Here is a 13,232-nt window from a genome sequence, read left to right as displayed (position 1 = left end):
GAAAAATATTTGTCCCTTCTTAGCTACTTATTATCCAATAATAAACTAAATTTCCCTCCCTGAGTAGTATGTTCCCTTCCTGAGTAGTGTAATTTTTCTACAAGAAAGGAAAATACTGGTGCCTGATCCCAAGCTAGGATCTTGATAACAGCAAAAGTCATCATTAAATCAGCTGAAAGCAGTTCATGTGACCCAGGTTCAACATATTAATTAAGGATTTCTATAAAGCCATCTGCATTACAAACCTGAGCCAAAGGTTCCATTAAACTGGAAAAAAACCAAAATGGATGAAAGTTACTGCAGAAAAGCAATTTGAATGATCTCCGAGGAACAGTGAATGTGGCTGCTTTCAGATGCCAGGTAACCACCTGAGCTAGGTGGAATACCTGCAGTGTTTGAAACCTAGAATAAATAAAAAGAACCTGGCGTGGATTACAATTTAGGCATCTTGCATTAATTTAAAGAACATCCATCTTCATACAAAATTATGACAACCTCAGTTTGTTACAAAAGTATTCACATATATAATTTTGCCGATACAATGTGTTGGTCGCTTAAGAAGTCTGAAGTGTTTTTAGCTCTTTGGAAAAAATCAGAAGTGAACTTCTAGCTCAAGCTTCAACTTATGCTTCAAGCCACTATAGGCTAATAAAGCATGTCCTGCAAATTACCCAGCCCACAGTGGATGTGCTGAAGCAGTGCTTTACAAACCACCAAAGTCTTCACAGGAAAGCCTTAGTCCTGTAACAAGCTGATCTCACCCACATCAGAGGTTATGAGAGAACTTTGCACGCTATAGATCAGCTCAAATTGTGCTCTCAGCCAGAGGGAAGGCTCCTTTTCAATCTAAGTAGGAAAAAAGCAAACTCAGTCCTACCCCTGGAAATTTTTCCACTAATACTGTGTTCCTTCTGCTCCCTAAAAGGCAAAAGAACTTTGCCATCTGTGTTTAAAGAATGCAGAGTACAGAATTTTTGATCAGCCTCTTGAGGCAGGTGCACTTTCACACTAGATATGTACTGATCTAGCCAAAGAGAAACCCCATCCGTTTGTGACCCTGTGTTCTTCTGTCACTCCCATGGCTTAGTACAGCTAAACCCTTCTCCTGCAGGGAGGGTGTTTAGCTTTGGGTTTTATTGCTACCACAACTCATAGCAAGTTGCCTTCCTACCCAAGTTCTAAAGAAGACACCCAACAGTCAGATACACAACTTGGTGATCTTTTGAGCTCAGCTAATGCTAAGTCAGCTTCTTTGATGAACTCCATGTTACAAATGCCAAGTCTCTTAGGAAATGGAGTACTGGTTTTGGTGCTGAAAGTAAATTCATTAAATTATATTCTGTGTGACTTCTACATAGGGAAAAATCGGGTTTAGCTCCCTCAGCATACAGTCTTCTAAGCAGATGAGTCTCCAATTAGAGAAAGATAGAAATCATTCATTCTGAATCTAAACATACTTGGACTTTAGATCACACTGATTGGAAATTAATGCCTCAGATTTATTTCTAATTAAATTAGACTAAATAAATTCCACAATTCACAATGTTTATTCTTTCTAGATCTACATACAGTCAGCAAACAGCTACTTAAAAATTTCCAAGTAGCTCTGCTATATTTTTGATTGCCTTCTGCAGCTCAGAACCATAAAAGGTATAATACACAATTTTTTCCTCTTTCCAGTTTTCTTTGTTTTTCTCTTTTTGGCAGATGTCAAATAAAGGGATTTTATCTTGCTGTTGCTATTGCTCACTTTTCAGCTGCATCTATGATCTCATCACAGTTAACTAGAGTGTTCCTCTGCTTCCACACAGCATAAACAACAGGACAGACACAACAGGAGGGATAAGAGGAATAAAACAGCATTAAGCAACAAGCTCTTTTAAATGTGTGAAGAGATAACGTCTTACCTGCTACAAAAGTCTCCTCTCAAGTGAAGTGCTGGTTAGAGGGGGCATGAAATGCTGCACGTCTAGAAGTTCACTCAACAGACTCAGCCAGCCATTAACTGCACTGCCATTGAAACACACGATTGGTGAGTGGCAGAGCCTCTGTAGTCATAGATCAACTCACCCCAGTTCCAGCCCACCTGCAATTCCATACTCCTCAGATGCAAACCATGCCTCCTGCAGGGACATCGGCATTGTAGGGGCAGGTGAGGGGTTTTTTTCACAGGAGGATCTCTTTCCACAGGATGACACAGCTATCAAGTTGCATTGCCTTCTTTACCTGCAATAAGAATGGCAGAAGCAAAAATTGGTCTCTGAATTGCAACTTATATGAAGAGTTTTTCCCGCCATTATTTTTTTTTTTTTTAGTTTTATTCAGAGAGAGAATGTTCAGGGATGAGGTTGTGCACAGAGCTCATCCTTCAGCTGCTTAAAAAGATGGTAAAGCTCATTGAATCACCCTTAACTTGCTACCTCACCTTCAGGCAAAAGGATAATCTATGGCTTAGCTGAACTCTAGCTAGGAAGCTGACATGGACTGTGAAAGATCCTGTGCAAATCCTCTAGGAACAGGTGGGTTCAGATGCATTAAACTGTTAATCCAATAAAAAGGAAGGGACCACATTAGTTACACATGCAATCAAACAATATAACTACACTCATTTTAAGGGAATGACTAATTTGTGGAAAGAAGGATGTGAATTTGCATGACAAATGTACAGTTTCATTCCCACAATTACAAGTCTGAACTATTAGCTTGTTTCCCACCTGCTGTGTTATAGAGGACAAGAGGGAAGGGCTGTATTTATTACAGCTCACACCCACACTGATTTACAGCCAGAGTTCTTTTCCAACAGCTTGAGCTATGTTTTGGTCCAGGATAGATAGCCAGAAGAAACACGAAGTCAAAATCAACAAGAGCTGAATATAAACCTGTGTTCACAAGTGTCTGATCAAATTTATGATTTTCAATAATACGTGCCTCGATTTAAGTCTGTTTTACGAGGAGACTGCAAAGCAAATACTGAATTGTTTAAACTATTTTTATTTTCCATGACCTGTAATACTGCTACACTGCAAAATAAGATCTCAAAATTCACGATTTCACCACACAGGAATCTGAAAGATTTTTACCTCCTTTCCAGGTCCTATATTTAAATGTCCATACACTTCATAATCTTTTCAGTGGCAAAAATAGTTATCCTCACTATTAATAAGTTTACTAGTGATATTTGCATCTGTGTTGTTATTTTATTATAATACAGAGAAACCAAGGAAGAGCAAAATTGCTTACAAGTACAGCTGTAGAGAATAAATCCTGTTCTGGAGGGATTTTGCAACGTGTTGAATCTTGGTTTCATTCTGACTGGAAATTCTCCAAAGGAATGTTTTTCCATAGGAAAATGCTGATTAATCAAAACCAAAGCATTTAGCAGTAGAAAAGGCCAACTACAGTGGAAATCTATCTTCTGGTGGAAATATGCCCAGGCTTCTGCCAGCTTGCCTGAGGCACTGTGCTGCACAGATGGGAAACCAAAGAAGCCCAAAACTAAATATAAAAAGTTTGACATGGATGTAAGATCATGGAAGGCTCATTAGCTCCTGTTGCCAGTGTCCTACATTTCCAAGGTTTCTCATTCTAACACAGTTCACCTGGAGTATTGCTGGGCTGGCAGAGAAGGATTCAGGGTCCTGAGAAGGTAGATGCCCATGATCTCCAGGGCCAGGATGTCCACTACTCCTGCCTTCTCTTACCCCATTTGCCAGGCAGGATGACAGAGCTTCATTTTATGAGAACATTGTAAAACCCACAAAGCTCATGTGAACTACAAAACATGTAATTACCACTTCTTCTGAAAAAAAGAAGTTTCTCTAAACTGTCTTTTGTCCTGAAAACCACTTCCAGCTCTGTAAAACCTTACATGGAATTATAATGTCTTCTACAATGCTCCTATTGAGACATTCAGAGCCATTCCCTTTACCATTAAATGCTTAAAAGGGCCAGAGAGGCATCTTGTCCTCAAGCTAAAGAATATTTGATATTTTTGTCAAGTGAGGAAGTTTTATTAAATATTAAATTAAAGAGTCATTAAAAATACATTGAATTATAAGTATAGGTCAACCTACCCCAAGTGTTCCCAAACTCATACATCTGGGAGCTGCAGGTGCTAGGGCACCCTGAAATAGGCCATGAACTTGCCACCCACAGTTCCCCCACAGTCACAAAAGGATGTTTATCCACCTCACTGCTCCTGGGAATGTCGATGCCCTTACTCGCACCACAGAAGAAAGAATGAGACTCCACACAAAGTTCCTGCTTGGAGCTCACAGCCTGGGTAACTTGTGGGATAAAACTTGCAGGGAAGTTCATGACGAGAGAGCTCCCACATTCTAGTTGACTCTGTTACTGTAGATACAGGCCAGGGCAAAGGGTTTGCACTGAAGGGTGAGCTCAGCTTGCTAATGCAGAAAGAACAGTGCCCATAGCCGGTGGTGAGATCTGCCAGCCAGAACCCAGGTCAGAGCACACCTGCTGAGGAGATTGTCACAAACTGCCTTCCTTTTACCTCACCAGATCCGCCATGCATAAGCAATTCTCAGGGCACTAGGCCATCACAGACTGTCCTGTGGTCATTGCTCCCTGCTCCGCAGGGAAGGACTGAACATTTCTCAGCATGCCAAGAAATCCAGTTCTATCTTCCAACTTTATTTAATTTGGACAATTCTACTCAGAGCCAGCGCCAGCAGCAACAAGGAACTGACTACAGGAGTGCCAAATGGCTGACGCTCAACCTAAACAAGCCAGAGAATGCAAACTCCTTCAGGAGCAGGATTGTCATGGGCAATAGAGTTCTCAAATCAATGACAACTCTAGGTATCTCTGTAAGACAGGCATTCAGTGCAGCTTTTGGGAAGTGGAGTTGACTTCTTGCTAAGCAAGTCATCTTGCAGGGAGCATGTGACTCTGGTGCCCCAGAGTTCAAACCATATGCCCACTAGCCCTGGGGGGCACAAGAGAAGTTTAAACTTTCAAAATGAAACTTAAATTCAAATACCAATGAAAGAAGGCACAATAATGACTTAAATAACTGACATTTAGTACAAAAATTGCTGTTTCTGCCTTTGTTTTCCAGTTAGATCACGTTTTATCATTTAGATGCACTAAAAGATGGAACAATGGGAATTACTGTAATGGAGTTGCATATAGTTAATAATTCTCTAACGTGTATTTGGGAAAGTATCCCATAAATGCACAACTCAGCATACAGTTGAGGTGCTGGCTAAAAACCACCAGCAAGTTCATTATGTATCTGAGAGCTACCATATGGAGTATCAAACAACTTACAACCTACAGCTTCTAATGTGGCATTCAAAATACATTGACTTAATTGAGGGTTCCTCCTTTTCCTTTGCATCTCTTTCTTGAGGCAGGCTTTCATGCTTGCCCTTTTCCAGTATTCTGGAGCCTTGCCTTTCCTCCCAGACCTCAAAGATATTCTCTTAAGGCTACCTCAGAAGGGCTAGAGTAGAGTACTTTGGAGCTTTTAAGACACTGAAACTTCAGACCCACAGGATGACCATTATATGAAGAATCACAGTCTGACTGTAACAGAAAAATCCACCACTGCAACAGCATTAATCCTTTCAAATCAAGTCACACTCCCTCTCTGGACACAAGGGATTCCTCCAGGAAAGCCTCCTCCTCTCCAATCTTCACCATCCTGTCTAGAGAGTGAGGGAACCCTTATATTTGCTCAGCTGTAGTTATTCTCTGTGAAATTCCTCAGTGGAAGCCAAAGGATAATGGGGATTATAGAGAAAAGGAACAGTTAGAAGATTCAGGCAGTCATGATTTTGTGCAGCCAGAACTGTGCAATGAAAACAGATCTCTGTTTTCAGAAAACTGTAGGACCTTTCATGGGATTACTTGCTACTGATCTCTACTAAGAACACTGCTGAGCACAAAATTCTGGGAGATGAAAGGGACAAGAATCTAATAAAATCATTAAGTAGGATTTCCACTGCTTTCTTCTAAACTGGTCTTATTCAGAAAGTTTGACCTTTGGAGAATTGCTTCTTGGAACAACTCGTTCTGGAGCACACAGGGGAGAGGATGTTCTGAGCCTTGTCCTGAAAACACTCGAGCCTGGCTTGGCACAGCTCAAGAAGCAGCTCTAGTGGGGCTGTTAGTGGCAGTTACCACCACAGAATCCATGCAATGTCCTTGAGGAACAAATTGCTGGGGAGGGGGGCAGTATATCAAAGGAGTGTTCAATCTAGTAGAGTGATGCTAAACTCTAGAAAGAGGAATTTTTTCAAAACTTGATTTTGTTAAAGGCGCCCTGAAATGAAAATATGCAAATTGAGGTATTTAGCAAAGGTGTTGCTCTTGATTTGTTTCAATCAAAAATCTATCCTGAGAAAAGAGAAATTCAACTCCTGCTCATCAGTAACCTTAAGTAAACTAGAAAAAGAAACAAATCCACTGAAATGAAGGCCAAAGTATTCCACATGACTCACAGTCAGTGATCAGAAGGACGTAACTATGATAAAATTAAAGAATTAAATTAAGTTCCCTCTATTCCCATAAAGTCACAAGGGCTGATATCTCCTCTGCTTGTTCAGCTAGGTTGTCCAGGATGTGGGAGACTGGAGCTTGGTTTTACCAGTTAGAGAGGGACACAGAAAAGAATGGTCTAGCAGGTACTTTAAGGTACACATGAACTTAAAAAGGACATAAAAATGAAATGGTAATTAATAGGTTTGTGAACCATACCTCAAGAGTACAGTTTGAAAATACACAGTGTAGTATATAAGAGAACAGTTTGTTTTCTAAACAGTGAAATTCTGTACATAAAGCAAAGGACAAGAAAGGAAATTTCTCAGTAAATAAAGCTATATTATTGCTATCTGCTAGAGGGTTCCTTGTGTCTTCCTTTGGAGACACTGAGATGGTCCTACCCTTTGAGAGAGGGAGCTGACTGTGTGACTACAACTACCTGTGCGTAGACATGCACCTAGCACCAGTACTTACAGGCACAGCAGAAGGAAAAAAACCAAACTTGGTTATAAGAGAAACTTTGAATATCTTGCAAATTCATGCAAGATGTTATGGGGTACAGTTTCAGGTTTCTCAAGGCTCCAAGTGCCTCTCTTGAGTACAAGGTACATTGATGTCTTGAGATATCTTCATAATCACCTTCCTCTATAATGTTTTTCTGCAACCTCTTCCCTTCTTTAAAGGTTCGGTTGCCTACATCCAAAAGCTGTTCTAATAGCACACAGCTGTGTAACCTTGAATCCAATTTCCATAGACAGGGAAGGTGTCAGGAGCAGGGCTTGTGCTATTGCACCTGGACTTTCCACTTGGACACCCTCTGCCCATTGAACTGGGAGATGTATTTGATTTTTCTCTGAAGGATATGATAGGTTCACTGCACCTGGCTTTACACCTGGCTGAACTTTCTCTTTGCCTTGACTCCTTCCCTTGACCTTGGGCCTGTCTTGTCACCAGACTTGTCTGGTGATCACTGGACTCTTCTCTGGACCTGGCTGCTCTCCCTGGACCTGCTGTGCCCTCGTTCACGTGCTGTGGGGCTGGAGCCTTGTCAGAGAGGCTGCTATCTGCCTGCCACACTGTCACTCCCAGCTCCCCGACACACAAAACATTTCACCGGGGCATTCCAAGCACCTGCTGAGCAGTACCCATGTACCAGCTAATGCAAACAGCCCAGCACTGAGCATCTGCTAGATCAGTATTTTAAATTAACTGCTGAAGTATCAATGCTGCAGTTGCTTCATCTTGGGAAAACTAGGGAGAGCTTGATTGATGTTCATGTTGTGATGGAAAGTTTTTTTGGCTGACTTTGTGGGGGGTGGTTTCCATCCCTTTGTGGAGCCGTGGTTTATTTTGTTTCTCGTTTTGTTTCTTGATAGTTTGCCAGCATTCTCTGGGATAGATTATTCCTCAGCATTTTCTGAACCTCTGTCAGTACAGTCCAAAGCTTCCTCCTCCCAGCTCCCATGCATGCAATGACTCAGCCCTGGCTCTCACTTTCCCTTTGTTGAACTTTGTGACAATTTTTTCAGCTGCATTGCTATGTGGCCAGAAGAAGTATGTATACAGTGTGCCAAAAAGGAATTTCAAACAACAGAAAGAAAAAGCAAGAAAGCTATTTGTTTCTTTTGCATTAGAATAAAATCTGCATTTTATGTCTCAAATCCATGCGCATAGGAACACTCACATTTATCTGTGCAGACTGGAGTGACACAGTAAGATGCTCAGCAGTTGCTAAACCTGCAGAAAGTTTTAACACATGGAAGTTTAGAATAACAACCTCTTATTTCATGGGCCTCATATCACGATATAATCAGAGGGCACTGACAAGACACATTTGAGACTTGACAAAGTTAAGTGATGAAATGAGCTGCAGTGATGGAGTTGTGGACATACAGAGTAGGTTAAGACACAAAGCCTCTTTGAATTACAGGCATAGAATGGGTTGCAAGCAAATGGCCCATTATTGTTTATTAAACTCGGGGATGACAGAATTAATGTCTACAACTGTTATGATCCGGTTTAAACCCAGAAAAGCAAAGCAAGCTAAGTCTCTGAGCATAAACCGGAAAGAATTTAGAAGGTTCAAAATATTCCCAGAAATGAGATTAAAACCAAACAAGATTAAATATTGTTGCCAAAAAATGGGTGTATTTTATTTCTAGTAGAGAGGCAAAGAGAAGGAAAGAGAAAAGAAAGAGAGAAAGAAATAGAAAAAAGAAGTGTGCAGGGGGGTGGGGGAACAGGGAGAGGTGACAGGGGTTAGGTGGAAGCATATCACCCATCTGAGGGTCCCAGCAACATCTCGTTGCTCCCCTCCATTTGGTCTGCTGGTGGTGAGGGTCCCCCATCGCCACCGTCCCACACTGTTACATGCTGCCACACTCTGCCACACGTCGCCACGCCACACACCAAAGAGTTCAGCATCCCACGGATTAATATACACTTCAGGCCAGGTGGGAACACCCACGTGTCTCTCTTGCAGGGGCTGGCTTGACACACTGACCCTTGCAACACTGAAGGTCTGTTGCATCATCTCTGGTGCTCTGGTGCAGGGTCTGGGGGCCCCTGTGCTGGGCCATGTCACCCCCTCCTGCTGTGGATAAGATTCCCCCTTCCCTCCCCCCCTCCCCGGTGAGGACCCCTCAGCTGGGCTCCTCTGCTCAGTGGAGGATGGGCAGTCACTGCACCTCTGACCAGAGGCTTTTCTCAGATACCCAAAGCTTCTCCTCCCCCCTACCCTTTGGTAGAGGGTCTGTGCGAGCCAGGCAGCTGGTAGTCCTGGGGCTGTGGTCCTCATCTTGGAGGTGTTAAGCTTGTGCTTTGTGAATGTCCCCAGCCCTGAGTTTGTTACTTTATCTTATCTTCATCAGCGAGCAGAGTCAGGCCTCAGGGCCCCATTCAGGGTGTAGGAGTCTTCTCTACAGCTTTTGGAACACAGTTTTAAAAGTCCTTTAAGAAAATGTTTAAGTCATAAAATATAGTATTTCAGTCTCTAACAATCCACCCAGTGACTTAAACTTTTCTTCTGATGTTTCTTCAGTTTATGGGTTGCCCACGGTGGGTGATATGTAGAGTGGTTAGTAAGAGAAAAGATAGAAGTAACAATGTAAGTAATACAATAGTTATTCCAATCACCAAAAATGTAAATTCGATTGCAATCATTAATCCAATGCTTATTAGTAAGCGCCTCCCACCCTGTGAACCCAAAGGTCAGTTTTCTTTATTTGACAGTGGGTGTGAGGGATTCCCCAATATGGTCTTTCTTGGATGTTGACTTAATATGTTTTGGAATTGATCATAGAGTTACACAGTTAGTCTTACCAGTTTTGCAGATAACATTTGCTCCTTTTAGTCACCCAACCTTTTTGTGTTTCATTGCATTTTATTGATTAGATTCTAATTTTGCCGGGTTTATGGCCAGATTTCGATTTTTCAGTAGCCATACAGGTATCGTTTTGGTGGTAATTTTCTGACCCTTGCCAGTTTTAATTCAGGGTCTACATGCTACTTTAGACCACATTTCAGAGAAAACTTCACAGTTTTTTCCCCTGTAAAGTTCTCTCTCATTTGCATTCCAAAGCTTTCTTTGGACATGACAATCAAGTTCGGCAGCTGGCAGATGGTTTTGCCTGCAGCCAACAATGATCACTTGGATGTTACAGCAGCCATTTCATTTGCCTCTGAATGGACAGAAGCAGATAATAATGTCCTTGTTCACATAAGCTTGATTCTTTTTAACAAATTCTATTTCAATGAAAACATACAAGGAAAACTCTTAATGAACAGGGCAATGTGAGGGTCAGGGAAAGCAATACAGGTACTAAATAAATGAAATCCTCAATCCCTGACATTTCCCACTCCCCAGAGAAAATTCGCATTTTAAAAAAACCCTCTGTACTGCACCATGTTACTGCATAGTTATCGAAAGCTTGATGCACCAGTGTTTCCTAACTTATGGAACAAGTAGTTTTTCTGTGAAAGGGGCCTGGAGCACAATTAAATCCCAAACTGGAGCCTTGACTCAGGCTTATTAGAGTAGCCTGAATTTTCCAAGCTTCAAAATTTAGTGAGAAATATATCAATTAAGTAGAAGAATTTGATAAGCTGTGCACATATTTTTCCTACTCTTTCTCAGACTAGTTTTGTTACAGCTGTGCTCTGCTACAATGTTTTATCCAGTTGCTGAATAACAATGACTTACCTTGATCTCCCAGGCAGAGCTCTGCCTCTTTAAATTTTGTGTGAACTCTCAAACACAAGCCTTTGCCTTGGCATAAGAGCTGCAGGGTTTTTGTTTCTCTAAGAATTGTTTGTACCATTGCTGCTGGCCAAGGGATCCACCTCTGCTGGATTCTTTTGGACTTAGTTCTCTTGTACAACTTCACCAGTGTTCAGATTCCTAATTCAATGAAGACTTATTATAAACAACTTCTCCTCTCACCATCTTTTCTAAGTCACAGTCAGACATCTTCCCCGGGAGGGATGTGTTGTTGCCATGGCCTTTCCTTAGGATATCACTTACATAATAGCGCGATCTCTGCGGTGACGCAAACCTCCTGCATTCCTGGCCACAGCAGGACAATGTGTGAAACCTGCACCCTCCAGGAAATAATGGTTCTGTTGGGAACAATATAACTTTTAAATTTTTATTTTATCTCTCTAGTTAGGCTTGATTTGACTTTGCCTTGGGGAAAGGAATTTTCTTTAGTTTTTAGGAGCTGTAGCATCACTCTTAAGGAGATGGGCTTAACATACCAACAGACTGGGAGTAGCCCAAAGATACCCAGAAAGATAAAAGACCATCAACGGAACATCAACGGATCATCAGAGGCCATCTACGAACATCTACCCTCAGATGCCACCTCTGGCAGAGCTGGAGACATCTGGTCCAGAAAGGACTGATAAGAAAATTGAAGAATGAAGATCTAATTAACATCAGAGGCGAGGAGATTTGGATCCAATGAGAAACTGAATACTGGGGGTTGCTCAGCTCTGGACCAATGAACTTTGAAACAGTGCATCTCTATGGGTTTTGATTGTATAAAGTTTGGGGGAAAATCCTGCAAAACATGTGTGTTTGGAATATTTTCCTTGGCATATCCTGGCCAGAAAATAAAGTAATGCCTGATTCTCTACCACTTCAAATATAGTGCTAGAGGGTTTTATTTTCTCACCGATTTTCAGTGACAATTCCAGTTACGGTAATACTCTACTTGGCATCTCAAGCTAGAGATGGGACTGAGCTAAAACATGCATGTCAGATCCATGTGTTCTCTGAAGATCAGGCCTCTTAGAATGTACACAAACAAGAGCCAGGGTCACTATAATGTTTTTCTTCTACCTCCAAAACTGTCTCCCAGCTTGACAGAATCAATTTCTGTGCCATGGTTGAGGTTGCTCAGCCTTGAAAACAAGAACTTTCCCATGAGTACAAATTTATCTGTCCTTCAGGTTAGCTGTGGGAAAGGGTGGAAAATGTGGAGGTGGAAGAGTCTTTAATCCACTATTTTACTGTCAAATAGTTTATCAACCAATAAATATGGATTGTAACATTCAGAAAAGTTAAACTATTTAATTATTATTTATGGCACTCTATACAGTCATAGCGCTGTAAACTGTGGTTTAATATAGTTTAAGAAGGATAAGTTTGTGTTTGTTAAGCTAGGAATGAGCTCATCCACACTAGACAGGATTCTCTAAACCTTGCCTGATTTTAGGAGTTTAATAGTATTTGACACTCCTAAAAATCCCGCGTACCCTGTGTACAAGGTAAGCAGGTAAGGGGCTCACCAACATAAGACCACAGGAGACAGATGGGCTGGCAAAGCCCATTCTGCTTCATTGCCAACCCTGAGCTAATGGATGAGGTGGCAGGGGGAGAAGAAGGAAGATGACAGTGACTAAAGGAATGTGTAAATTATATAGAGTGAACAAAAAGAAGAGATGTTTGTGGTGTGACATCAGAGATGCTGAAAGGACACTTAATAGTCAGTGTTGGAATGTCTTAACTTCACATAAAGAATTAGCCCTGACTGCCAGGTTACTCATTAGGAGCATTTTGGGTATACTATTATCAGCAGTTTTAAGGGAGTTGGTTTCTTTGTTTTTTTAAAAAATGTGATGTATTTTTACAATTTCTATTAGGTGACATGAAGGGAAAGCAGAACAAGAAGAGGGAACTAGATATATATTAGACTACCTGTACAAAATGGTGCTATTTCAGGGAAATTATTTTTCTTTATCTAGTGGGATAAGTTTCTGCTATTTAACTGGAAGCTAATTTTCTCCCAGTTCTGCATAAAAGATCTGAAGATCTGTTTAGGTGATTATTCTGGGGCAGACCGACATAACTCTTGAGCACAACAAAAGAAAGAAAGACAACTATGTTTTATTCAGGCATGAAAATATTAGAAAATCAAATTTCACTGAAAATTTACAATTTGCTGTATAAGATGAATAAATCACCAAGTAAAAGAACCATCAAGACTAGGCTATTATTCTTCTGGGGCAAAATTAAACCAGCTTGACATTTTTACTAAGGAAAGGGGAGCTTTTTGCAAAGAATGGACCATTTCTCTTCTCCACCAATTTCTGTAAGGCATCAGTGAAACTGCAAGCGGTTTTCTCCAGTACTGTGGAGAGCAGAACCAGTCCTGATGGGCTTTGCTATTTGTATCATTAGCTTTATACTAATTCTGTTTCAGAAGTGACTAACAGCCTTTAAG

The sequence above is a fragment of the Corvus kubaryi genome, unplaced genomic scaffold (assembly GCF_017639235.1).
Source record: "Corvus kubaryi isolate FWS band 111438036 unplaced genomic scaffold, C.kubaryi_AGA036_p1.0 37397, whole genome shotgun sequence".
Taxonomy (NCBI): domain Eukaryota; kingdom Metazoa; phylum Chordata; class Aves; order Passeriformes; family Corvidae; genus Corvus; species Corvus kubaryi.
This window is presented reverse-complemented; position numbering follows the sequence as displayed.